At 38.0% G+C, this 25,508-nt stretch overlaps 1 protein-coding gene across 4 annotated transcripts in view; it reads left to right on the top strand.

The window, feature by feature from the left end:
• WDR37 (WD repeat domain 37) overlaps positions 1–25,508 on the top strand; it is a 127,667-nt gene that overhangs the window by 4,917 nt on the left and 97,242 nt on the right. Inside the window, exon 1 of one of the 4 annotated variants that reach the window (XM_043967752.1) lies at positions 18,122–18,438. The exons of 2 other annotated variants lie outside the window; for them this stretch is intronic. The gene's annotated coding sequence lies outside the window, so the exon portion shown is untranslated. Of the gene's footprint in view, positions 1–18,121; positions 18,439–19,366; positions 19,584–25,508 lie in introns of those variants that run through there. One more of the 4 variants, XM_043967753.1, reaches the window with a different exon arrangement.

The raw sequence follows: 25,508 nt of genomic DNA, 5'->3' as shown, positions 1-25,508 counted from the left end.
CTTGTACTTCTGTTGAATGGATAATTAATATTATTCTTTGTAGTTTTTTAATTGTTTCCTTTGTGTTAATTTTATAACCTTGAACTATGTCCTAAGCTCCATGAGGTCAAGGATTCTTTTGTTCATTGTATCCTTCATATACCCACTCACTGTTTGAATGATATGAAATTGAGAAAATGCAATACTGTCTTACATTTTTATAGTACTTTGAATTTTCAAAGCACCATATATATTTTCTCATTTCTTTGCAACAGCTTGGGTGTGTAAGTATGTATATTCATTCATTTAAAAAAATTTGGGTTCCAAATTCTCTCCCTCCCTTTCCCTGAGACAGTGGGCAGTTTGACATAGGTTATACATGTGCATCATGCAAAACATATTTCCATATTATGTTGTGAAAGAAGAAACAGGCCAGTCCCCCTACACACACACACACACACACACACACACACACACACACACACAAACACAAACAAATAAAGTGAAAAATAGTATGCTTTGATCTGCATTAAGACTCCATCAATTCTTTTTCTGAATGTGGATAGCATTTTTCATTATGAGGCCTTTGGAATTGGACCACTGTATCGCTCAAAATAGCCAAGTCATTCACAGTTGATCATCATACAGTATTGCTGTTACTGCATAAAATGTTCTCCTGGTTCTGCTCTCTTCATTGTGCATCAGTTTAATATACATCCAAGTTTTTCTGAAATCAGCCAGCTTGTCATTTCTTATAGTACAATAGTATTCCATTACAACCATATACCACCACTTGTTCAGCCATTCCCCAATTGATAGGCATCTTCTCAGCTTCCAATTTTTTTGCTACTAGAAAAAAAAGCTGCTGTAAATATGTTTGTACAAATAGGTGCTTTTCAATTAAAAAAAATCTCTTTGGGATACAGACCTAGTAGTGGTATTACTGACTCAAAGGGTGTGCATGGTTTGATTGTCCTTTAGGCATAATTCCAAATCACTCTCCAGAATGGTTGGATCAATTCACAACTCCACCAAAATTGCATTATTGTCTCAATTTTCCCATATCCCCTCCAACATTTATCATTTTCTTTTCTGTCATATTAGCCAATCTGATAGGTGTGAGGTGGTACCTCAAAATTGTTTTATTTTGTTCAGTTTATTCAACAATGATTTAGAGCTTTTTTTCATGACTATAGATAGCTCTGGTTTCTTCTGCTGAAAACTGCCTGTTAATATCCTTTGACTATTTAGCGATTGGGGAATGACTTGTATTCTTTATAAATTTGACTTGGTTCTCCATATATTTGAGAAATGAGGCCTTTATCAGTGACACTTGCAGTAAAACTTGTTTTCCAGCTTTGTTTTCCTTCTAATATTAGTAGCATTGGTTTTGTTTGAGTAAAAACTTTTTAATATAATCAAAATTATTTATTTTATATCACTGAATACTCTCTAGCTCCTCTTCCATTTTTTAAAAAAGGAAACCTTTACTAGAATCTACTATCTCTTCAAGATATAATCCATTTTTCTCCTTTATTCAGCCAAACGCCTAGAAAAAGCTATTTACACTCACTGCCTCCCCTTTCCTCTTACTCTTCAGCCTTTTGAAATATGGTTTCTGATTTGTCACTCAACTGTTAAGTCTAATAGTCTTTTTTGATTTTTCATCCTCCTGACCTTTCTTGCATTTGCCAATCCCTGGAATATACTCCTCATTTCTACCTTATATAATCCTTTTCCTTCAAAACAAAGCTTACTTATCATCTTACTTGTGAAGTCTTTCCTGATTCCCTCAACTGCTAGTGCTAGCTTGTATTTAATGTCTATTTATTCTCTTCATAGCTATTCTGCATATGTACTTATTGTTTCCCATTAGAATGCAAGGTCCTTTTGAGTAGGGATTGTTTCACTCTTTTTACCTGTATCTCCAGTGCCTAGCACAGTCTCTGGTACAAAGTAGTACTTAATACTTTTTTTGATTGATCTCATTATGATACTTAAATCTATAATGTGAAAAAACGGAGGCAGAGAGTTTGCTCAATTTTTCAAAGTCATATACTTAAAATATTGACGAATGTGGAGCAGAACCTAAGTCTTATGAATTTTAGTCCATTGTACTTTCCTTATACTCCTTTGACATGGTATTTTCAAAATAGCAGTAGTGTTTTGAAATACTTAGAGAAGGTTTTCCCTAAGTCTTTATCACTTTGAATTTAATGTTTTTAAGTACCATGGCTTCATAGAAATAATAATCATAAAAATGAAGAATTTTTTCTTATTCCAAATAATAGTTTTGTTTTGTTAGGTTTTTTTTCCCTCTAAATGAAGGTATTTGTGGCTTGAGCTACACAAACTATAGGTTCACTTTATGTTCAATACAACTAGATCATGATTAATGTGAGTTCAAATAATGTGAATTTTGATGGAATGTGAATTATAAAATACCAGGTCTCATTTAATTTGAGCCAAAAATTCAATTAATGCAATATGTATAAACAAATTGAGGGTTTTAATATATAGCTATGTCATCAGTCTGTGCTTGCCTGTTGTCGAGCATGGATATGTTGTGTTCCTATATGTAATTATGCCACCACTTGTGTTAATTTTTAAAAAATATTTCAAAATTTAAAAAAAATGGACAAAAGGAAGAATATTCCCAATGAAAACACTGCCAGTATAATAAAGATTTTTATTAAAATAGAACCAAAATTGATGTAATTGAATGACATGAGTGTGATTATAGTAATTCTAAAATAGGATGAACAGTATGCCTGAATTTATGGTACAGAAGATTCTAAAACATGCAATAAGAATAAAAGAAAAAAGCAAAGTTTCATCAACTTTTTTTGTAGTTTGAAAACAATTACAAGTAATGACATGTTACAGAAATAGAAATAGAATATACATTTTTTAAATTAATCGAATTATTGTTTTTCAGTCGACAAAAATGTATTCTCTTTTACTCCCATCATCATTTAACATTGAAAAACAACAAAACTTGTAACAAATATATATCACCAAGCTAAACAAATTCATACATTGGCTATGTTCAAATGTGTATATGCCATTCTGTACCCTGAGTCTATCACTTCTTTGTCAGAAAGTGAATAATGCACTTCATCATTAGTTCTCTGGAATTATGTGGAATTATCATTACAGTTGATGATTACTTAAGTCTTTCAAAGTTATTTGTCTTTATAATGTTGTTTTTGTAGAAATTCTTTTCCTGGTTCTGTCCACTTCACTCTGCATCAATTTATATGAGTCTTCCTATGTTTCTCTGAAACAATCCCTCTCATCGTTTCTTACAACACAATAGTATTGCATTATTCTGTATTCAGCCATTCTCCAATTGAAGAACACCTCCTTAAGTTCCAGTTCTTTGCCACCATAAAATGAACTGCTAGAAATATTTTTTGCACATATGGATCTTTTTTCTCTTGGAAAGACATTTTTTAGGCCTGGTGACAGTTTAAAGAGGCTATCATCATCGTTGGGATGGGGTGGGAGGGAGAAAAAGCAAATATTTTTCATTTAAACAATTAAAATTTTAAAAAGAAGTAACCAGTGTTTTTTTCTTTTTTAAATTTTATTTTTTAATGAACAAATATTTACTTCTCCCTCCCACCCCATCCCAATTTAAAAGAAAAAAAATAAAAACAAAAACCTTTTAACAAATATGCATAGCCAAACAAAACAAATTCCCACATTGTGTAAGTCCAAAAAAAACCTGTGTCTCATTCTGTATCCTGAATCCATCACCTGTAAGGAGGTGGGTAGCTTAGATCATCATTTGTCAATCTTCTAGAATCATGGTTGAGAATGACATTGATCAGAGACCCTAAGCTTTTCAAAGTGTGACAAGTTTTTACAAATACAGCAACTCATGAAAAGAGCTAGTGGTGACTTAAGACACTACAATCCATCCATTAAGAAGCAGTTACTAAGTAGTGTTATGTGGTAGGACCTATGTTAGGCATTGTGGCAGGCAGTTGTGGCTAAACCAACTTGTTCACAGAAGTCCCAAATTTTTTATATATTAACAAAGAAAAAGAACGGAGAAGGAAATTGTCTTTAATAATGTATCATTTAGGGGCAGCTAGGTGGCACAGTGAATAGAGCACCGGCCCTGGATTCAGAAGGACCTGAGTTCAAATCCAGCCTCAGACACTTAACACTTACTAGCCGTGTGACCCTGGGCAAGTCACTTGACCCCAGTTGCCTCACTAAAAAAAAATGTATCAGTTAAATTTTTTTATTTTTAGATTTGTTAAGCCTATTTGTGTTGATCCTATTTAAAAAAAATTTTTTTTAATTTAATTTTTTTGCAGGGCACTGAGGGTTAAATGACTTGCCCAGAGTCACACAGCTAGTAAGTATCAAGTATCTGTGGCTGGATTTGAACTCAGGTCCTCCTGAATCTAGGGCTGGTGCTTTATCCACTGTGCCACCTAGCTGTCCCCGTTTCCAATTTTTTTGACTGGTTAATTTATTCTTTTTAAAAATTTATTTATTAATTTTTTTGTGGGTCAATGATGGCCAAGTGACTTGCCCAGGGTCACACAGCCAGCAAGTGTCAAGTGTCTGAGGCCGGCCTTGCACTTGGGTCCTCCTGAATCCAGGGCCTGCGCTCTATCCACCGCATCACCTAGCTACCCCCATATTTTTTTATTTTTTAATGTAATAAAACCTTTTTTATTATAGTTTTGGGTTCCAATTTTTATACCTCCTTCCCTCCCTCCCCTCTCCTTGAGGTGGCAAGTAATCAGATATGGGTTATATATGTGTGATTATGTAAAACATTACCATTTTTGTCATTTTGTACAAAAAAATTTAATAGAACAAGTGAAAGAAAGTGAAAAAATAGCATGCTTTAGTCTGTGTTCCATCAATATCAGTTCTTTCTTTGGAGGTGGATAATATGTTTCATCAATAGTCCTTTGGGATTGTCTTGGATCATTGTATTGTTGAGAATAGGTCAAGTCATCACAGTTCTTCATCAAACAATATTGCTGTCTCATGTGCAGTGTTCTCTTGGTTCTGCTCACTTCACTATACATCAGTTCATACATGTCTTTCTAGGCCTTTTTGAAATCATCCTTCTTGTCATTTCTTATAGCACAATAATATTCCATCACAATCATATACCACAGCTTGTTTAGCCATTCCCTAATTGAAGGACATTCCTGTGATTTCCAATTTGTAGCCACCACAAAAAGAGCTACTATAGGGACAGCTAGGTGGTGCAGTGGACAAAGCACCAGCCCATGACTCAGGAGAACCCGAGCTCAAATGCAGCTTCAGACACTTGACACCCACCAGCTGTGCAACCCTGGGCAAGTAACCCAACCCTCAATGCCCCACCAAAAAAAAAAAAGATACTATAAATATTTTTGTGCAAATAGATCTTTTTCTTTTTTCGGGGATGTCTTTGCGATATAAACCTAGCAGTGGTATTGCTGAATGTTGATCATATTTTTTCCCAAATGGCCTTATGTTTCTTTGATCCTGGCTTTTCATCTCCCAAAATCTTATGAAATTTAGTACTTGTACTCATCTCTTTCCTTTTGAGGCTGCATTTTGGACTTCCTCTACTATGTCCCAGCTCTTCATCCTGAAGACTCACAACAGGCCTGAAATTCACACAATAGAGGAATCTTTCACCTCTGAGGCATGGGTCCCCTCTGAATGGATGGCTCCTTCCACACCCTCCATGCCTCATTCCTCTCTAGGCTGCCCTCCAGACTTTCTCTGCCATCTTCTACCTGCTTTGCATTGCTTTCCCCTTAGAATGCAAGCTCCTTGAGGTCACAGACTATTTTTCTATTTGTATTTGATTTGTATTCTTAGCCCTTACTTAAGTACAGTGCCGGGCACATAAGAAGGGCTTCACTAACACATGTTGACTGACATTTTTCAGCTTCCCTACATTAATTCTTTTTTTTCCCATGACTAAACAACGAGGAATTATTTATTTATTTATTTATTTAATTTATTTGTTTAAGAATTATTTTTTTTATTTTAGTTTTCAATATTTGTTTAAGATAAGATTTCCAATTTTTCTCCTTCCCTCTTCTCTCTTTCCCCCTCCCCTAGACAGCAGGTAATCTGATGTAGGTTATATATATAACATGTATATATAATGTTATATATATATATATAAAACATATATATATATAATGTTTTATATATATATATATAACATTAAACATATTTCTGCATTAGTCATGTTATACCAGAAGAATCAGAGCAAAAAGGAAAAACCTCAAAAAAGAAAAACAACAGCACCAAAACCAAAAGAAATAGTATGGTCCAATCAGCATCCATATTCTACAGTTCCTTTTATTTTTCTTCTGGATTTGGAGAGCTTGTACTATTGGATTGGTGAGAAGAATCTAGTCTATCACAGTTGGATCAACACATAATGTTGATGATACCGTGTACAATGTTCTCCTGGTTCTGCTCATCTCACTCATCATCAGTTCATGCAAGTCCTTCCAGGTTTCTCTGAACTCTTCCTGCTCATCATTTCTTACAGCACAGTAGAATTCCATTACATTCATATACCACAACTTGTTCAGCCATTCCCCAGTTGATGGGCATCCCCTCAATTTCCAATTCCTTGCCACCACAAAAAGAGCAGCTATATTTTTGTACATGTGGGTCCTTTTCCCTTTTCCATGATCTCTTTGGGAAAAAGACCCAAAAGTGGTATTGCTGGGTCAAAGGGTATGCATAGCTTTATAGCCCTTTGGGCATAATTCCAAATTGCTCTCCAGAATGGTTGGATCAGTTCACAGCTCCACCAACAATGCATTAGTGTTCCAATTTTTCCACAGCTTCTCCAACATTTATTATTTTCCTTTTTTGTCATATTAGCCAATCTGATAGGTCTGTAGGGACCAATTTTTAATTGGGGAGTGTTAGCTAGGCAGTTCGCCACAATATTGGGGCAAGGAAGAAGACCGACAGCCTCCCTCAAAACAGAGTAGGATTTATTTAACAAGAATGAACTTAAACACAAACAGGATCAGTAGGATTAAGGGAAAGGAAATAAAATGGGGAAAGGGAAATTATACAACCTGAACAATGCCACCGCCCAGGAATCAGCTGAGAACACACAGCAGTGTCCTGTCGCTTTCCAGCTTCAAGCTAGAATGGTGAAAAACCTCCCTTTTTCTCGGCAGACCCCAGACTGACCACACACAGCCCCCAGCCAATTGGTGGACTGCTCTGACAGTCACATGACTGCCCTCATTGGGCTTCCAATCATAATTTTGCCAGGCACATGTAGGCGTTGGTGAGTGGTGATGACATGAGGTGCCAGTGCCATGGCGATGGCTACAACCAGTGGGTGGAGCACCGTGCGGTTTGCCGAGCCCCAGGCCAGTGTGCACCAAGCTTTTTAAAAATATTCTACCCAAAAGATGGGGTCGTAAAAACCTCAAATAACAATTAATTCTTTACAGGTGTCAGGTGGTACCTCAGAGTTGTTTTAATTTGCATCTCTCTAATTGGTAGTGATTTAGAGCATTTTTTCATATGGGAATAGATAGCTTTGATTTCTTCATCAGAAAACTGCCTGTTTATATCCATTGACCATTTCTCAATTGGGAAATGACTTGGATTCTTATAAATTTGATTTAGTTCCCTATATATTTTAGAAATGAGGCCTTTGTCAGAAGTACTGGCCATAAAAATTGTTTCCCAGCTTTCTGCCTCCCTTCTAATTTTGGATGCATTGCTTCTGTTTGTACAAAACTTTTAAAATTTAATGTAATCAAAATCATCCATTTTTCATTTCATAATATTCTTTCTCTCTTGTTTGGTCATAAACTGCTCTCCTTTCCAAAAATCTGAAAGGTAGACTATTCCTTCTTCTCCTAATTTACCTATGGTATCACCTCTTATATCTAAATCATGTACCCATTTTTGACCTTATTTTAGTGTAAGGTGTAAGATGTTGGTCTGTGCCTAATTTCTGCCATACTATCTTCCAGTTTTTCCAGCAGTTTTTGCCAAATACTGAATTCCTATCCCAGAAGCTGGAGTCTTTGGGTTTATCAAACTAATGTCATTTACTGCTGTGTCTCCTTTGCCTAGTCTATTCCATTGATCCTCCACTCTATTTCTTAGTAAGTAGCAAATAGTTTTGATGACTGCCGCTTTATAGAAGAGCTTCAGATTTGGTACAGCTAACCCACCTTCCTGTGAATTTTTTTTTCATTAGTTCCCTTGATATTCTTAAACTTTTATTTTTCCAGATGGAATTTTGTTATTATTTTTCTAGCTCTATAAAATAATTTTTGGTAGTCTGATTGGTATGGCCACCAAAAAGGTAAATTAATTTAGGTAGAATTGTCATTTTTATTATATTAGCTCGGCCTATCCATGAGCAATTGATATTTTTTCCAATTATTAAATCTGATTTGATTTGTGCGAAAAGTGTTTTGTAATTATGTTCATAGAGTTCCTGGGTTTGTCTTGGCAAGTAGACTCCCCAAGTATATTATGTTGTCTACTGTTCCTTTAAGAGGAATTTCTCTTTCTATCTCTTGCTGCTGGACTTCGTTGGTCATGTATAGAAATGCTGATAATTTATGTGATTTATTTATATCCTGCTACTTTGCTAAAGTTGTTTCAAGTAATTTTTGAGTTGATTCTCTAGGATTCCTTAAGTATACCATCATATCATCTGTAAAGAGTGATAGTTTTGTTTCCTCCTTGCCTATTCTAATTCCTTTAATTCCTTTTTCTTCTCTGATTGCTAAAGCTAACATTTGTAGTACAATATTAAATAATAGAGGTGATAATGGACATCTCTGTTTCACCCCTGATCTTATTGGGAAGGCTTCTAACTTATCTCCATTACATATAATGCTTGCTGATGGTTTTAGGTAGATAATGCTTACTATTTTAAGGAAAGCTCCACCTATTCCTAAGCTCTGTAGTGTTTTAATTAGGAATGGGTGCTATATTTTGTCAAAAGCTTTCTCTGCATCTATCGAGATAATCATATGATTTTAGTTAGTTTTCTTATTGATGTGGTTGATTATGATAATAGTTTTCCTAATGTTGAACCAGCCCTGCATTCCTGATATAAATCCCACCTGGTGATAGTGTATTATCCTGGTGATCACTTGCTGTAATCTCCTTGCTAATATCTTATTTAAGATTTTAGCATCAATATTCATTAGGGAAATTGGTCTATAATTGTCTTTTTCTGGTTTTGCTCTGCCTGGTTTTGGTATCACCACCATATTTGTGTCATAAAACAAATTTGGTAGAACTCCTTCTTCACCTATTTTTCCAAATAATTTGTATGATATTGGAATTAATTGTTCTTTAAATGTTTGGTAGAATTCACCTGTAAACCCATCTGGCCCTGGGGATTTTTTCTTAGGGAGTTCATTAATGGCTTGTTCAATTTCTTTTTTCTAATATGGGCTCATTGAAGAATTTTATTTCCTCTTCAGTTAACCTGGGCAGTTTGTACTTTTGTAAATATTTATCCATTTCATTTAGTTTTCAAATTTATTGGCATACAGTTGGGCAAAATAGTTCCTAATTATTGCTTTAATTTCCACTTCATTGGTGGTAGAATCACCCTTTTCATTTTTGATACTGCTAATTTGGTTTTCTTTCTTTTTTTAATCAAATTAACCAGTGGTTTATATATTTTATTGTTTTTTTTTTCACAAAACCAGCTCTTAGTTTTATTGATTAATTCTATAGTTTTCTTGCTTTCAGTTTTATTAATTTCTCCTTTAATTTTCAGGATTTCTAATTTGTTCTTTTTCTAGCTTTGTAAGTTGTATGCCCATTTCATTGATCTCCTCTTTCTCTTTTTTTATTCATGTAAGCAGTTAGAGCTATAAAATTTCCCCTAAGCACTGCTTTGGCTGTATCCCATAAATTTTGGTATGTTGTCTCATTATTGTCATTCTCTTGGATAAAATTATTGATTGTTTCTATGATTTGTTGTTTGACCCACGCATTCTTTTTTTTTTTTTTTTTAGTGAGGCAATTGGGGTTAAGTGACTTGCCCAGGGTCACACAGCTAGTAAGTGTTAAATGTCTGAGGCCAGATTTGAACTCAGGTACTCCTGACCCCAGGGCTGGTGCTCTATCCACTGCGCCACCTAGCTGCCCTGACCCACCCATTCTTTATAATGAAATTATTTAGTATCCAATTGATTTTCAGTCTACTTTTCCATGGCTCTTCATTACATGTAATTTTTATTGCATCATGATCTGAGAAGGATGCATTTACTATTTCTGCCTTTCTACATTTGACTATGATGTTTTTGTGCCCTAATACATGGTCAGTTTTGAAAATGTGCCATGTACTGCTGAGAAAAGGTATATTCCTTTCTATCCCCATTCAGTTTTCTCCAGACATCTATCATGTCTAACTTTTCTAGTATTCTATTTACTTCTTTCACTTCTTTCTTATTTATTTTTCAGCTAGATTTATCTAATTCTGAGAGGGGAAGATTCAGATCCCCCACTAGTATAGTGTTACTGTCTATTTCCTCTTGTAGCTCATTTAACTTCTCTTCTAAGAATTTGGATGTTATAACACTTGGCACATACATGTTTAATATTGATATTACTTCATTACCTATAGTACCTTTTAGCCAGATGTAGTTTCCTTCCTTATCTATTTTAATTAGAGCTATTTTTGCCTTTGCTCTGTCTGAGATAAGGATTGCTACCCCTGCTTTTTTGACTTTAGCTGAAGCATAATATATTCTGCTCCAGCCTTTTACCTTTACTCTGTGTGTATCTCTCTGCTTCTAATGTGTTTCTTGTAAATAGCATATTGTAGGATTATGGTTTTTAATCTACTCTTCAATTAGCTTCTGTTTTATGGCAGAGTTCATCCCATTCACATTCACAGTTATTATTACTAGCTGTCTATTCCCCTCCGTTCTATTTACCACCTTTGCACTTTCCCCCCTTCTTTCACCCTATTCCTCCTCACCAATGTCTTGCTTCTTACCCCTGCCTCCCCCAATCTGCCCTCCCTTTTTATCACCCCCCTCTCTTTACCCTTTTCTCCCTTGCTTTTGCCCTTCCTTCTATCAGTCCCCCCTTTCCCCTTACCCTTTTACTTCCTTTAAGAATAAGGTAAGTTTCTTTATGCAAATGAACATATATGTTATTCCCTCTTTGAATCAAATCTAGTGAGAGTAGGGTTGAAACAATGTTCATCCCTCCCTTCTTTCCCTCTATTGTAATAGGCTTTTTTCACCTCTTCATATGATATAATTCACCTTATTCCACCTCCCCTTTCCTCTTCTCCCCATAAACTCCCTTTTTAAGCCCTTAATTTTCTTGATATCATCATATCAAAGACACTTTATATTTATATCATCTGTGTATAATCCTTCTGTCTGCCCAAATACATATACCATTCTCAAGAGTTAAAAGTATTATCTTCCTGTGTAGGGATGTAAACAGTTTACCCTTATTGAGTAACTTCCCCCCCCCCCCCCGTTTACCTTTTTAAACTTCTCTTGAGTCTTGTATGTTAAGATCAAATTTTCTATTCAGATCTGGTCTTTTCATCAGGAAACCTTGAAATTTCCCAATGTCATCGAATGTCCATCTTCTCCCCTGAAAGAGAATGATCAGTTTTGCTGGGTAATAGATTCTTGGCTGCAGTCCAAGCTCCTTTGCCTTCCAGAATATCATATTCCAAGCCTTGTGATCCTTTAATGTTGAAGCTGCCAGGTCCTGAGCAATCCTGACTGTGGCTCCATGATACTTAAATTGCTTCTTTTCGGCTGCTTGGGTATTTTCTCCTTCACCTGATAATTCCGGAATTTAGCTACAACATTCCTTGGAGTTTTCCTTTTGGGGTCTCTTTCAGGAGGTGATCAATGGATTCTCTCAATGACAATTTTATCCTCAGATTCTATGATATCAGGGCAGTTCTCCTTAATAATTTCCTGGAACATGGTGTCTAGACTATTTTTCTGATCATGGCTTTCAGGCAGTCCAATGAATCTCAAATTGTCTCTCCTGGATCTGTTTTCCAGATCAGTTGTCTTTCCAATGAGCTATTTCACATTTTCTTCTATTTTTCATCCTGGTGTCTCATGGATTCATTTTCTTCTAACTGTCCAATTTTAATTTTTAAGGCATTGTTTTCTCAATGAGGTTATGTACCTTTTTTCCATTTGGCCAAATGATTTTTTTAAGGAATTGTTTTCTTCTGTCAATCTTTGACAGCTGCTGATTATTTTTTCATAATTTATTTGTGTTGCTTTCATTTCTCTCCCCATTTCTCTCAATTAATTTTAAAATCCTTTTTGAGCACTTCCAAGAAGGGGCTTTTTGCTCTTGAGAACCAATTCATCGTTCCCTCTTGAGGCTTCACATGTAGGCAATTTGGAGTATTGTCTCCTCTGAGGTTTGTGTTTGCCTCTTCCCTGTCCATACATAAGCTCTCAATGATGAGAGTCTTTTGTGTTTCTTACTCATACTGCAGACTTTTTTTTTTAAAGTTGAGGTCTGCTCTGGTGTACCAGGTTCCCTGTTTCAAGCTTCTTGTGCTGGGGTATAGGGGCTGTGGTCACTGGCTTTCTACAACTGAGGCCTCTCTGGCTTGTGGATTTTCTCCCTACCCTGGCCTGATAGCTGTGCACTGGGATTGGTAGGCCCTGGTTGTACCTGTCCTATGGGTGGCTGTCCAGCTGACAACCTGCCCTCCTGGCTGGTGTAGGTGGGTTTTGCCACTGTCCTGCTGCGCCACCAGCTTGTTGAGCCAGGATCCTGGGGCCTCAGTTGCTCAGCTGTGGCCCACAGCTTCCTGCTGACTTGCCCCAAACCCCTATGCACTGCACTGTGCCTCCCTTTTGCCCCTGTGAGAAACGACCTTTCCTGAAGTCTTCTAAATTATCTCTGGTTGGAAGACTGTGTCTCTCTGTCTCTTTGCAGGTTCTGTAGTTTCATAATCCTTCCAGAGGCTTGATTTAATGTTCTTTTTTGAGGGAACAGAAGGAGAGCTTAAGTGATTTGCTGACTCCTCTCCACCATCTTCCCTACAATTCGAAATAGAATATCTTTTAGCTGCATAGATTAAAGATTTAACAGAAGTATGTTCCTCTAGCTAGAGTAGCCGCTCAAATGAAAACTTCATGTTTAATTAAGGCAGTGAAAGAAAATAGAAATTAAATGGGTAGTGAATAAACATTTACTGCAAGCACTAGTTGGTTTGATCAATTGAAAAATCAAGTTCAATTGCATCTTAAAATTACTAGAGAGGCAGTCATTTCAGATAAGAATATAGCAGCAAAAATATCAAATGTTTTGAAGATAACAATTAAAGAAGGTCAATACACTTGGTCATTAACATTTTAATGTGGATGAAAAGGCTTATTCTGGAAAGAGATACCTTCCAGAACTTGTATTTCTAGGAAAGATAAAATAAAAAGACCTGAATTTAAAGTGTTGAAGGATTGCAGTTTTACTGGGATGTAATGCAGAAGGGGATTTAAACTTATGACCATTGTTTAAAATCCTCACTCTCTGAAAGGCTACAAAAACAAATTTATTTCAGTTTTTTGGCAGTCAAATAAGAAAGTGACAAGTGGTTTTTGAAGACTGGTTTTCGTATTATTTTGCTCCAGTTGTTGAAAAATATTTTATTATTTTGCTTAAATCATTATTGATTTTAGAGAACGCCCCAGGTCACACAACTACAGCTAGTTCATTGTGTAAGAAGATGAGAATGAAAATTCATCATGATGTATATATTCTCCTTTCACCTACCGTATGACATGAATATTTAAAGAGAAGATAATTCAATCTATACCACTAAACTATTTTAAATGACAATGTTGTCATATTATCATTGTAAACTTATCTTTAGGTACAGTATTCAGTAATTTTTAAATGTTGCTTTCTATAACTATTCTTTGTAATAAATTTTAACCAGAAATATTTTTATTATCCTATTTTGTTATGTTAATAAATGGATAAAAACATTTAATTTTTTTCATTCATTCTCTCCATTGGTCTGTAACCAATTATTACATTTTATATATAATTATAACTTTAAATAGTATGTATGGGAATAATTTGAACACTTCATGGGATTATTTGCACTAATAAAGCTAGTACCAATCTAGTTTTACTTTAGTTGACCCACTTGTGTTCAGTGCCATGGATAGCACACAATCATAGCATCTCCTATTTGGAAGTGATCACAGGAACTTTCCAGTACAGCATCTCAACAAGAATGTCCTCTGTTGCAAGGGTTTTAAAAACTGTGTGTGTTAGTTTGGTGATTTGGCAGTCTGGTAAAGTCTCTAAACCTTAATAGTGGAGAATTATGGCAGATGGTCAATTATCTGTGGACAGGAAGACTATAATCACATGCAATCTAGTGATGAGTCTAATTATAGTACTTTTGAAGTATTGATTAGCATGAACGATACTTTGATATCTGCAACAATTGTAATGTGATATAAATATATCAGTGATTTTAGTGACAATAAAATAATAGGTATTGTTAATAATACTGTCGTTTGTTGTCTACATTCATAACTGAAGGAAATACTGAATCTTAGATAGAGATTACTGAAAATAAAGATGTGATTTTTCTCCCCCTTTTTAAGTTCATGGACTTCCTGATCTAGTCATGGGGCTTGAGGCACCCCAGGTTAAAAATTCTTGTTGTAAGAAGCCATGGTTACCTAGCCTTTACCTAAGTCCTCAAGTGAAGGGGAATCTACTACCTCCTAAGGCAGCCCATTCACTTTTCTTTTTTCTTTTTTTTTTTTTTGTGGCATTGAGGGTCAAGTGACTTGCCCAGGGTCACACAGCTAGTAATTGTCAAGTGCCTGAGGCCGGATTTGAACTCAGGTCCTTCTGAATCCAGGGCTGGTGCTTTATCTACTGGACCACCTGGCTGCCCCCCATTCACTTTTTAGGCTAACTCTAAGTATTAGAAAGTTTTTCCTTATGTCAAGTCTATCTATAGTTCTCTGTTTTCACCCATTTTTCTTAGTTCTCTGTTCTTCAGTCATCCATGAAAATCTATTTCCTCTTTCATATGTTAGCCCTTTATATACCCTAAAACAACTTAATGTACTCTTCTATTTTTAGGGTAAGCATCCCTGTCATTTTACTGGATCTTCATGTGGCATAATTTGAGGTCCTTCACCATTCTATTTGTCCTCTTCTGATCAGTCTCCAGTATATCACTGTCTTTCCTAAGTTGTAGTGCCTCCAACAGGACACAGTACTTCAGATTTGGTCTGACTAGGGCAGAATATATTTTTTGCCTAGTCTGAAACACTGCATCTCTCTTAAGGCAGGCTGATATTACTCCCAAATTCACATACACCATATCTGAAATATAATAATTGGGGCAGGGGCTGGAGAAATGGAAATCTTTTCAGTGGAAGTTAGTTATAATGATTTACTTGGTTTATTTCTGAAACCAGTCTTTGCACTTTTGCTTCATTAGTAGCTTCTCCAGGGAGCTAAACTAAGTATTGGGGAGAGTGGGTCAGTTTGCAATCACTTCAAAGACATATCAGAGTTGAATAGGCCAGGTTGTCTTAGAAGCTGAATTAAACTGGTGATATACAGAACAATGATCTAGATCTCCTTATTCCCCACTGTGGGTAGGTATATGAAGGTAGTATAGGATAGAGCCAATCTGGTCATACTGGAGTCATTCCAGTCAGGAAGGCATCTTCTTGTAGGTTCCATTATACTAAAAATTTGAAAATATGGCCATTGCCCTTGTGGAATTTATAATCTCACTTGAGATATACATATACACATGCATACTTAGATATTTCTTACATATACAATAATTTAATCTGTAAGAGATTGATCTCAAGATATAGCTCCTTGTGCAGAAACTTGAAATAATAGTGTCAGTGTTATCAACAAATGAAATGTAGTGCAGAATGAACACAAGTGTTGAGGGCAAAAAAACAAAATGAATTGACTAAAGTAAAACTGATGGCAGGGTAGGGAATTCTATGCCAGAAATTAATTTATCTTGCTGAATATAGCCTCTTTTTCAGCCTATCCCACAGACTGAGTGGGACAAATGGCATAAATTTAATATTGCTTAAAAAATTACTGAACCAATTAGCAATCATTTTATGATTGGGAATGTCAAAATACTGACCTAAAATCCAGTCCTAGCTTTATCATGCATTTCTGAGACATTAGTCAGTGACTTCACTTTCTTATGATTTCTAACCTGGATATAAATATCTTCAAATTATGGGGAGTACTAAGAAGTCCTCAAAAATTATCAAAATGAAATTAATTTTAGAAAACATAGAAATCTTATGTAAATTATTGTATTTTAGAACTCCATTAATGCCAGTATTTTAAAGATTAAAGTATGCAAACATGAAGTAATTTGTCCAAAGGGCACACAGGAAATTGCTGTTGTTGAGTCATGTCTGACTCTTTATGACCTCATTTGGGATTTTCGTGTCTGTGGCCAGATTTGAACTCGGGAAGATGAGTATTCCTGACTCCAGGCCCAGCACTCTATCCACTGCATCACCTAGCTGCCACAAAGGAAATTGGTGGCAGAATAAAAAGTTATTCCAGACTATGATTATAGGACTATGGCTGGTCATATGTTATATTTTTACAATTTTTAAAAATTCACATTGTGTGTGAGGAGGGAGAGAATTTGTAATTTAAAAGTAAAAAAAAAAGATGTTAAAATTGCTTTTACATGTAATTGGGGGAAAATTTAATTAAAAAAATTGTGTAACATAATATTCTGTCACTTGGGCCCCCAGATTATGGTCAAAGCCTTTTTCTTTAAAGAATATTTTATTTTTTTCCAATTACACGTCAAGACAATTTTTAGCATTCATTTTTACAAGATTTTGAGTTCCAAATTTTTCTCTTCCTCTCTCCCCTCCCCTCCTCAGAAAATGGTAGACAATTTGACATAGGTTATACTTGTGCTATCATGTGGAATATATCTCTGTATTAGTCACAGTTATGAAAGAAGAAACAGATCAATAAGGGAAAAACACACAAAAGAATAAAGTAAAAAAAAAGTTTCGATTTGCCATCAGAGTCCATCAGTTCTTTATCTGGATGTGAATAGTATTTTATGATCTGTCTTAATTATGGAATCGGATTTTCTTATTGTGATAAATTTTATATTGTTCAATAGTATAATCATAGCTCTCCAATCTAGAGTCATTTAGGCTAAGTGTTTGTAATGCCCATAAAGTATACAAAGACAAAAGTTTATATTTTCTCACTATTCTACTCTGTTAACTCTGTGTCAAGGCAGATAAAGTGTGCATTTGATTAGATAAAACTCTTGTCCTAATTCAGGGGTCTTGAATCATTCACTTTTTGCTGTCTTAGTTAATTTAGATCCCGATAAAGAAACTTCCTTTACTAGAGCCTCACCAAAACCTGGGATAGATAAGTCGCTCTGAGAGTTTTTCCACCACATCTAGCTCTGATTAGGAAATCCTCCTCTCACAATTGTTCTAAACCAAGCCCATTCTCGGGGTATATAATTTCACCACCTGAATCCCAACTTTCAACATATTTTTTCTCTACTTATCTTCCTTTCCATCACACTAGTTCAGTTTCTTGTATCTGCCGGGACAAACCTGTTTATATTGCCCGTGTGTATGTTTTTGTTTGCCTGCTTGCTGCAGTATGATTAAAAAAAAAAGAGCTCTTGTTTATATCACCTTCCCAAGTATCAATTTCCTGTAAATCCCAGAACCCAGGTCTTTGTTAGAGCTTTGAGACCAACCAAAGCATCTCATTACAGTTGCTTTTTAAGTATGAGCCCTGAGCTTCACCTTTTGCAAGACAGATTGAGAATTCTGACCCTCATAGAGAAAATACCTCATAAGAGAAGGAAAATACTTTTTGTTACTTGCAGCTCTTGGTTTATCAAGTAAGTCTAAAGGCTTAGTCAGAATTTTACTTGTGGCTGAAGATGACTGCTAGTTGTGTAACTAAGGACTTCAGGTTATTCTATATTTTATCTAAAAGAGATCCAAGGGGGAAAACCCTCCAGCAATTTAGGTCCCACCTTTCACTGGGAACAGCTGATTTTGCCTTTTCTTTCTAGCCAATGGTGATCAAATCTTTCAGAAAGGAAACAAGATGAGTCATCTTCTGCAGATAAGCTGAAATATTAATAGTTCTATCTCCATAAGGCCTCAATGCAGCCAAATCACACGGCACGCCTACTCATCTTTATCATTGGAGAGGTTCATGGCAAAGAAATCCCTTCAAAACACCTTGGATCTTAAAGCTTCAGAAACTGATTAAGCAGCTATGAACAGTACAGTTGAACCTGACTTTTAAGTCTCTTTTCCCCTGCCCTCTAACCAGTTCTTCTCGGATTGAGGTAATTTCTTTAGACAGATGGACTTGAAACCTGCTTGATCTTGGATCATCACTTGAACAGTCACTGCAGTGAGTATCTTCCAAAGCGGGTCAATTCTGGGTTTTAAGATTTAACAAATACTAAAAAAAAACAACTGAGGACTTGGCTATTTTGCAGGTGTGTGCGTGTGTGTGCGTGTGTGTGTGTGTGTGTGTGTGTGTGTGTGTGTGTGAGAGAGAGAGAGAGAGAGAGAGAGCGCGACAGAAGTGTGAGTTCCTTGAGAATATTTTTGCTTTTCTTTTGGATCACCAGCGCTTAGCCCAACCTCTGGCACTTAGTGAACGCTTAGTGAATGTGGAATGATGAACCGATTAGAAAGAACTTTTTAGTTTATCATTCAGGGATGGATTTGGTTTGGGGGTGGGGAGGGAGAGTAAGGGGAAGGAATGGAGCCCAGAGGCATCGTATTTTGATTGGGGTTTAGCCATGAATCAATTAAACTTGACCAGGGAACTTCTGGGGGTCCATTCCCTTCCCTATCTCCCGGGTTCTGTAAAAGGAAGACGGCACGGGCCAAAGATTGCCGAGCCATTGCAGGGATGGTTCAGCTCCAGCCCTGGGGCGGGGAGGTTGGCAGGGCTCTTCCACACTGCCAGCAGGGGGAGCCCCGCACAAGAGCGCGCTTTCTCCGGGAGTCTTTGTTTGATCCTTGGATCCAGCTTCAATCCCCAAGGCCCAGCACTGATGCTCAAGGCCGGGATTACCGGGTGGTGGGGGAAAGGTTGATAAGCTCTGTCCCGGTGTAATCTGCGTCACACCAGGCCCTGCTACCCATTCCACCAGCAAGTCACGCACTTTGTTTTTTGTTTGCTTCCCCTTCCTCCCCACCCCCAGATTCCTGTAAATCCCAGGGAAACTGGAAGCCTCCTAACGGGGCCGTGCCAACTCCCTTCTCTATGGCGACAGGATGGAGGCGGATGGGCGGGACTTCCGGCGCGGCCGGAAGTGTGAGGCGGCTAGGGGTTGGACCCAAGGGGAGGCATCGTCCCGTGTCTGTCTACTTCAGTCAGTGGGGTAGCTGCCGTCGCCCGCCGCCTCTCCTTCGTGTCGGGTCGGCTCGCGTGTGGTGCGGTCTCTAGGAGAAGCCGGAGCTGGTGGCGAAGGAGCCCGTGGCTGGCAGTGGGCGGGTAGCAGCGGCGGCGGGAACGGCGCGAGGCCCCTCAGCGGCTGACAGGTGAGAGCGGCATCCCGGGGAGGGCAGGAGCCCGCTTCCTTCCGGGCCTCTCCACGCCCCGGGGTTGCGGGCTCCGCTCGTCTTCGTGGTTTGGAGCCGGCCTTGGCCCCGGGGAGCGGGGCCGCCATCTTCCAGACTGGAGCCTCCGGCCCTGCGGAGAAAGCGGTACGGGAAGCACCAGGCTCCTTGGCCCCTCTCCCCTGGAAGCCTGCGCCCTGAGTGGTGGGGAGGGGTCTTCACCGCTCAGACAGTGGGACGGGCCCTGACGCGGGCACCGGATGTACCCCCGCCCTCCCGCAGGCTCTGAGGCCATTCCTCGATCCTGTGCCTCCCGGGACCGTGGAGCAGGAAGCTCCGCGTCTCTCGGAGCGGGGCAGCAGCTGTTGGACCATTGGGGGGAAACGAGCCCAGGTTTGGAGGCCGTGCGCGCCTGGTTCCACCAGGATGCCCTTGTTCCCCTCTTGTGGGTCTGCCCTTGGTGTGCCACTCGCCGCTTGTCCCAAACAAAAGCCCCGAGAAGTCACTGGGAAAAAAAGGAACATGAACAAAGCATCTCTGGCTTGGGCTGTCCTAACAGACCAGTTTGTGCAATATTTGCTACCCTTGTGCAGGCCACGTTATTTTTGTTAGGAATGATTTATTTGTAAGTAATTTAGGGGTCTGTGATTTCGTTGGTACCTTTGCCTTAGATTTGCCTACAACACCGGGAAGTTAAGGGATTACTGAACGTCGTGTACGTGTTTTGATTTCATTCATTCCCTTGACATTTCCTGATCCAGTCCTAATGTGCCGCTCCAGATCTGAAATAGTTACGTGTAGTGCGTACTGGGAGCCCGAAGAGCTGGGTTGTTTGGGTCTTGGCGACTGCTATGTTTCTTATGAACTATGTGACGTTGAGCAAGTTACTTCCTCCCGATAAGCTTCAAGTTCCTCTCCGCTTAAACGTTTGCCTTGCTTACCTCACAAACGTCGGTCGTGAGGTCCATCCAAAATTGTTTATATGAAAATGTTTATATTACACAGCGCTTTACTCTTCCCCTACCAAAAGATTTGTTAATATTTCTTTTACAGTAATCTGCCCTTTGCAAAAATCTGGTCGGGTTAGTTGTGCTGTAGTTTATGCAGGGCAGTAATAAAAGGAATGTCTATTTGGAGTCAGGAACCCTGGCTCTGACTTTTATTATATTTTACACTTAGTAAGTGGATGATTATGGGATAATCATTTCATCTTTATGAGGTCCAGGTTCCTTCCAATAAAACCGGGAAAGTAACTACTTATTTCTTAGGATGGCTGGGAGTAAAGTGCTTTGTAAATCTTTAGAGTGCATTATAATAAACCTTAGCAGATAATGATGACAGAGGAACTGGGTTTAATTAACTACTCCCTTGTTGACCTTGGGCAAATAACATAACGTTTCTGGGGCTCAGTTTTCTCCCATTGTAAAATGAGAGGACAGGCCTAGATGGTATTCCAGATCAGTGTTCTGATAGTCAGGTCCTCCATTGGGTTTGAATATGATGACTTGGGAGAATGCTGAATGACCCTCACTCCTCTAAACAATTTAAGAGGAGGAAATGTGTCTCATCCCTGCCTCTCCTTGAGAACCAATCAGGAGATTGTCTCCAAATCAACTTTACCACCCCTTAATCCATTTTCCTCTAATACACCTCCACCCCTTCCTCTAACTGGCCTCTTATGGCTCTGCAAGCTCCTATTTCTCTTATGCTCCAAGCACTTATACCAGTAGTTTTTTCAGGTAAAATATTTAATTTATTTCGCTAGCATAGCCCACTGTACCTCCTAGATCAGGGCTTCTTAAACTTTTTCCACCTATGCCCCCTTTTTGCCTGATAAATTTTTGATCCTGTGTATGTAGGTATATAAATCGGTATACATAACCTTTAACTCTTGCCAAGTTTTTCTCCACACACACATTCAGTTAAACAACCCCATATTGGATAATGACCCTGGTTTAAGAAGCCAGGTCCTAGATAACTTCTGAATAGTCAGTTTCAGTGCAGGCTACAGGTACTGGGGACAGTAGACTGGTAAGAAAGAATCCTGACCATGCTCCCCCTAAAAATGTATTTTTAGGGAGAGCAAAAAAATTTTTGTACCATTAACAAATAATATATTGTTTTGAAAGTATTGTTTCTCATTTATCTCATCCTGTTTTAATTTTAATTTTTGTTTTGTAATTTGTATAATTGCACTACTTCATATATGTACACATGCATGTGTGTGTGTATGTGTAAAAATTTGGAGGAATTGTACCTAATAACTCCTTTACTGAGATAATTCATCAGAAAAATTTGGGCACCAGTGATCTAGAGGAGATGAGCAGCAGTTTGGTACAATAGAAAGAAATTGGTTTTCTGTTAGATGATCTGAGTCTAAATCTTGCCTCTTACATATTACCTGTGTGTCCTTGGGCAAGTGAATCAACCTTTTTGAGCCTGTTTCCTCCTCTGTAAAATGAAAGGGTTGGATTAGATATCCACTTTGGTCATGTCCATGTCTTTATGATCATGTGATTCCTAAGGCTCAATAAGCTTCAGTGGTTCCCTATTGCCTGCCTACCAAACAAAGTTCAAGCTCTTTAGCCCTACATTTAAAGCTTTTAATAACTTGAGCCCACTTCATTAATCTAGACTTCCCTCACACAATTGTGGAAAGTGCTCTGGATTTGGAATTAGAAAAGAATGTTTGAATTAAAACAGAAACAGACTCATACTTATTGAGATCTTGACCTCTGACACTGAGTAACTAAATACCTTTAAAGGAAGGCTAATTATTATTATTATTATTATTTATTTTTTTTTTTGGCGGGACAATGAGGGGTAAGTGACTTGCCTAGGGTCACACAGCTAGTAAGTGTCAAGTGTCTGAGGCCGGATCTGAACTCAGGTACTCCTGACTCCAGGGCCAGTGCTCTATCCACTGCGCCATCTAGCTGCCCCAGGCTAATTATTTTTTGATAATGTAGTTTTCAATTAAAATATTCTCGATTACAGGTTTGAAAAAGCACAACTAAGTGATTGTGTCATCACCTTTGAGAGTAAAGAGTTTCACTTCACTTCCAGTTTTGCAACTGATTTACCTTAGTCTCTCCTCTATTAAATATTAGTCACTTGCATTGAGGGTGAGAGGATTAACAGTTGATGAAGTGATTTAGTTATTTATTTGGAGTAAAAGTTTTAAAATTGATATTAGACAAAACAGTTCTAATTCATTTGAAACCTAAATAACTATGCCAGTGAAGCTTTCTAGATCAACTATTTTATTAACTATAGGTTTGTACACTTTAACACAGAGGCAAAACAAAAACCAGGTTTTTTCTCTCTTATTTTAGAAAAATAAAGATGCTATATTTAAAATAATCACCTTGGCTTTTCCTGAAGATTAAATAGGTAATAAATGCCTAAGGCTGTACTTGGAGCTAGAAGGGGCTTTAGAGATCATTTCAAAATACTCATTTTGTATTTGAGGAAATTGAAGGCCAGTAAAGGAAAATTACTTTTCCAAGGCAATGTAAATAGCAGTTCTAGGATCTTAACCTGTGTTTTAGGGGAATTTTTGGATTGTGAAAACTTTCCAACAAAATACACTTAAAAAAAATCTTTTCCTTGATATGTCAGTATCTTACCTTAAAACTCTCAATTAAAAATGACATGCTAATGTCTAAGGCTCGATTTTGACCTCTGATCTTCCTGACTTCATGCACAGCAGTCTATCCACAGTGCCACCAGCTACCTCTATAGATCTAGCATCCTGCCGTCATAGATATAGTAGGAATTTGAGAAGTATTTGATTGATAAATGCTGTGAATATAAATTAAACATTATCTGAGTTGCCTTTTTCAGAATGGTAAGTTGCCTTTAAGTCCCTGACATGTTCAAAATAGTGTTACAGATTTAGTGTTTCAAAGCACTATTCGTTGTGGATTGGGGAAGAATTAGGGGTTAAGATATGTTAGGGAGTTTTGCAATTATTCTTCTTGAATCTCCAATTACCTTTCAGACATTTTGTATCGATGTCCAATAAACATCTTAAACTCAGTAAGTCCAAAATAGAACTTACTCTCTTTCTCCCTAAACTATCCTCCCTGCCCCCACCCCCATTACTGTAAAGGGCAACACTATTCTCCCAGTTCCTCATTCTCAACCTAGGAGTCATCCTGAATTCCTGGATCCCCCCCAGACCAAGCTGTTTCCAAGGCCTGCCACTATTCAGCTTCTCAGCATCTCTCAAATACACCCTCTTCTTTACTTTGACATCACCACCACTTTAGTACAGGTCCTCATTACCTCCCATCTAGGTTTTTGAAATAGCCTGCTGGTATATCTGCTGGTCTCCAGTCTCTCCCCACTCCAATTCATTCACCAGCCTTCCATTAAAGTGTTTTTCCCAAAACACAGGTCTGATCACATCACCCCCAAATAAACTCTAGTTGTTCTCTATTGCCTGGAATGCCTAATGCTCTCCTTCCTCCACTCTGATCGCTGAACACTGTATCTTCCTTCAAATTCCAATTCAAGCCCCACCTTCTGCAGGAAGCCTTTTCCAACCCCTCTTAATTCCATTACCTTCCTTCTGTAAATTATGTCCTATTTATCCTGTTTATAGCTTGCTTTGTATATATTTGTATGTTGTCTTTCCTGTTAGACTGTGAACTCCTTGAGGGCAGGGACTGTTCTTTGCCTCCTTTTGTATCCCCAGAATTTAGTATAGTGCCTGTCACATGCTAGGTGCTTAATAAATGTTTATTGAGTAATGAGGAACTAGGTTGCAGATCACGGGATGGAAAGAAAGTGATGTATTGGAGAGATTTTGAGGGACCAATGAAATAAGTTAATGATTAATTTTGATATATTGGGGAGAAAAAGGAATCAAATTTAGGAAATATTTTATCAGCCCTGTAAAGTACCATTCACTCATACTTTATAATAGAGTCCACAAAGAATGTGTCCTTCCCATTGAGTCCATTACATTTCTTGTTGCAAAGGGAAAGATAATGGAAAGAGGGAAAGCTAGGATCTAGGACAGAAGGGACACCGAGAATGAAGGAAGAGAGAGGAACCCCGACTCCCTTTAATATGCTGTGGGTGCCAAAAGGAAGGGCACATGAAGAGGGACTGTTCCTGCTTGAGGGAAGAATCTAGAGTTTATTTACTGATTGAGCTAGAAGATTAGGGGGAACAGGCTCACGGACCCCCACCCAGAGCCCTTGTTGTCTATGGTGGTGGGGGATCCTGGGGACCAATACACCTTTTTGGTTGACACTGGGGCTGGTCATTCCTCTCTCACAAACCTGCCGAGGGGAAGGAAACTTTCAAAACAAAAACTAACAATCTCAGGAGTTAAAGGGGAAAGATTTGTGGTTCCTTTCTCTGAACCTTTGAAAATTGGACAGCTTGAATACTCTTTCTAGTGGTTCCTGAAGCCGGCATCAACTTCTTGGGTAGGGATTTGATAACTAAATTAGGGGTAAATATCAGGATTCAGGGAGATGGAATATTGACGAGCCTTCTGGAAAGAAGAATCTTTCTCCTAAGTAAGGAGGAAGAGGAGATGATCCAGGGGGATGTTTGGGCAGGAATACAGAACCAGGAAAGAATTCTTATAGATCCAGTAAAAATACAACTTAGAGAACCCCGACAGGTGGCCTGGGTCAGACAGCACCCTATAAGTCTAGAAGGTAGATAAGGACTAAAGCCAATTGTTCAAGGACTGGTTGAGGATGGGCTTCTAGAGCCTTGCCGATTGTCCTACAACACTCCCATATTCCCTGTTCACAAGAGCAATGGGACTTACAGACTGGTATAGGACTTAAGAGAAGTAAATAAGATTGTTCTCCCCTCTCATCCTTATACCATCATGAGTAAGATCCCCTCAGGTGATAAGTTTTTTACAGTAATTGACTT

Source organism: Dromiciops gliroides, chromosome 5, assembly GCF_019393635.1.
Source record: "Dromiciops gliroides isolate mDroGli1 chromosome 5, mDroGli1.pri, whole genome shotgun sequence".
NCBI classification, from domain to species: Eukaryota; Metazoa; Chordata; class Mammalia; order Microbiotheria; family Microbiotheriidae; genus Dromiciops; species Dromiciops gliroides.
The sequence above is the reverse complement of the archived record's forward strand: the minus strand, read 5'-3'. Positions and strand labels throughout refer to the sequence as shown.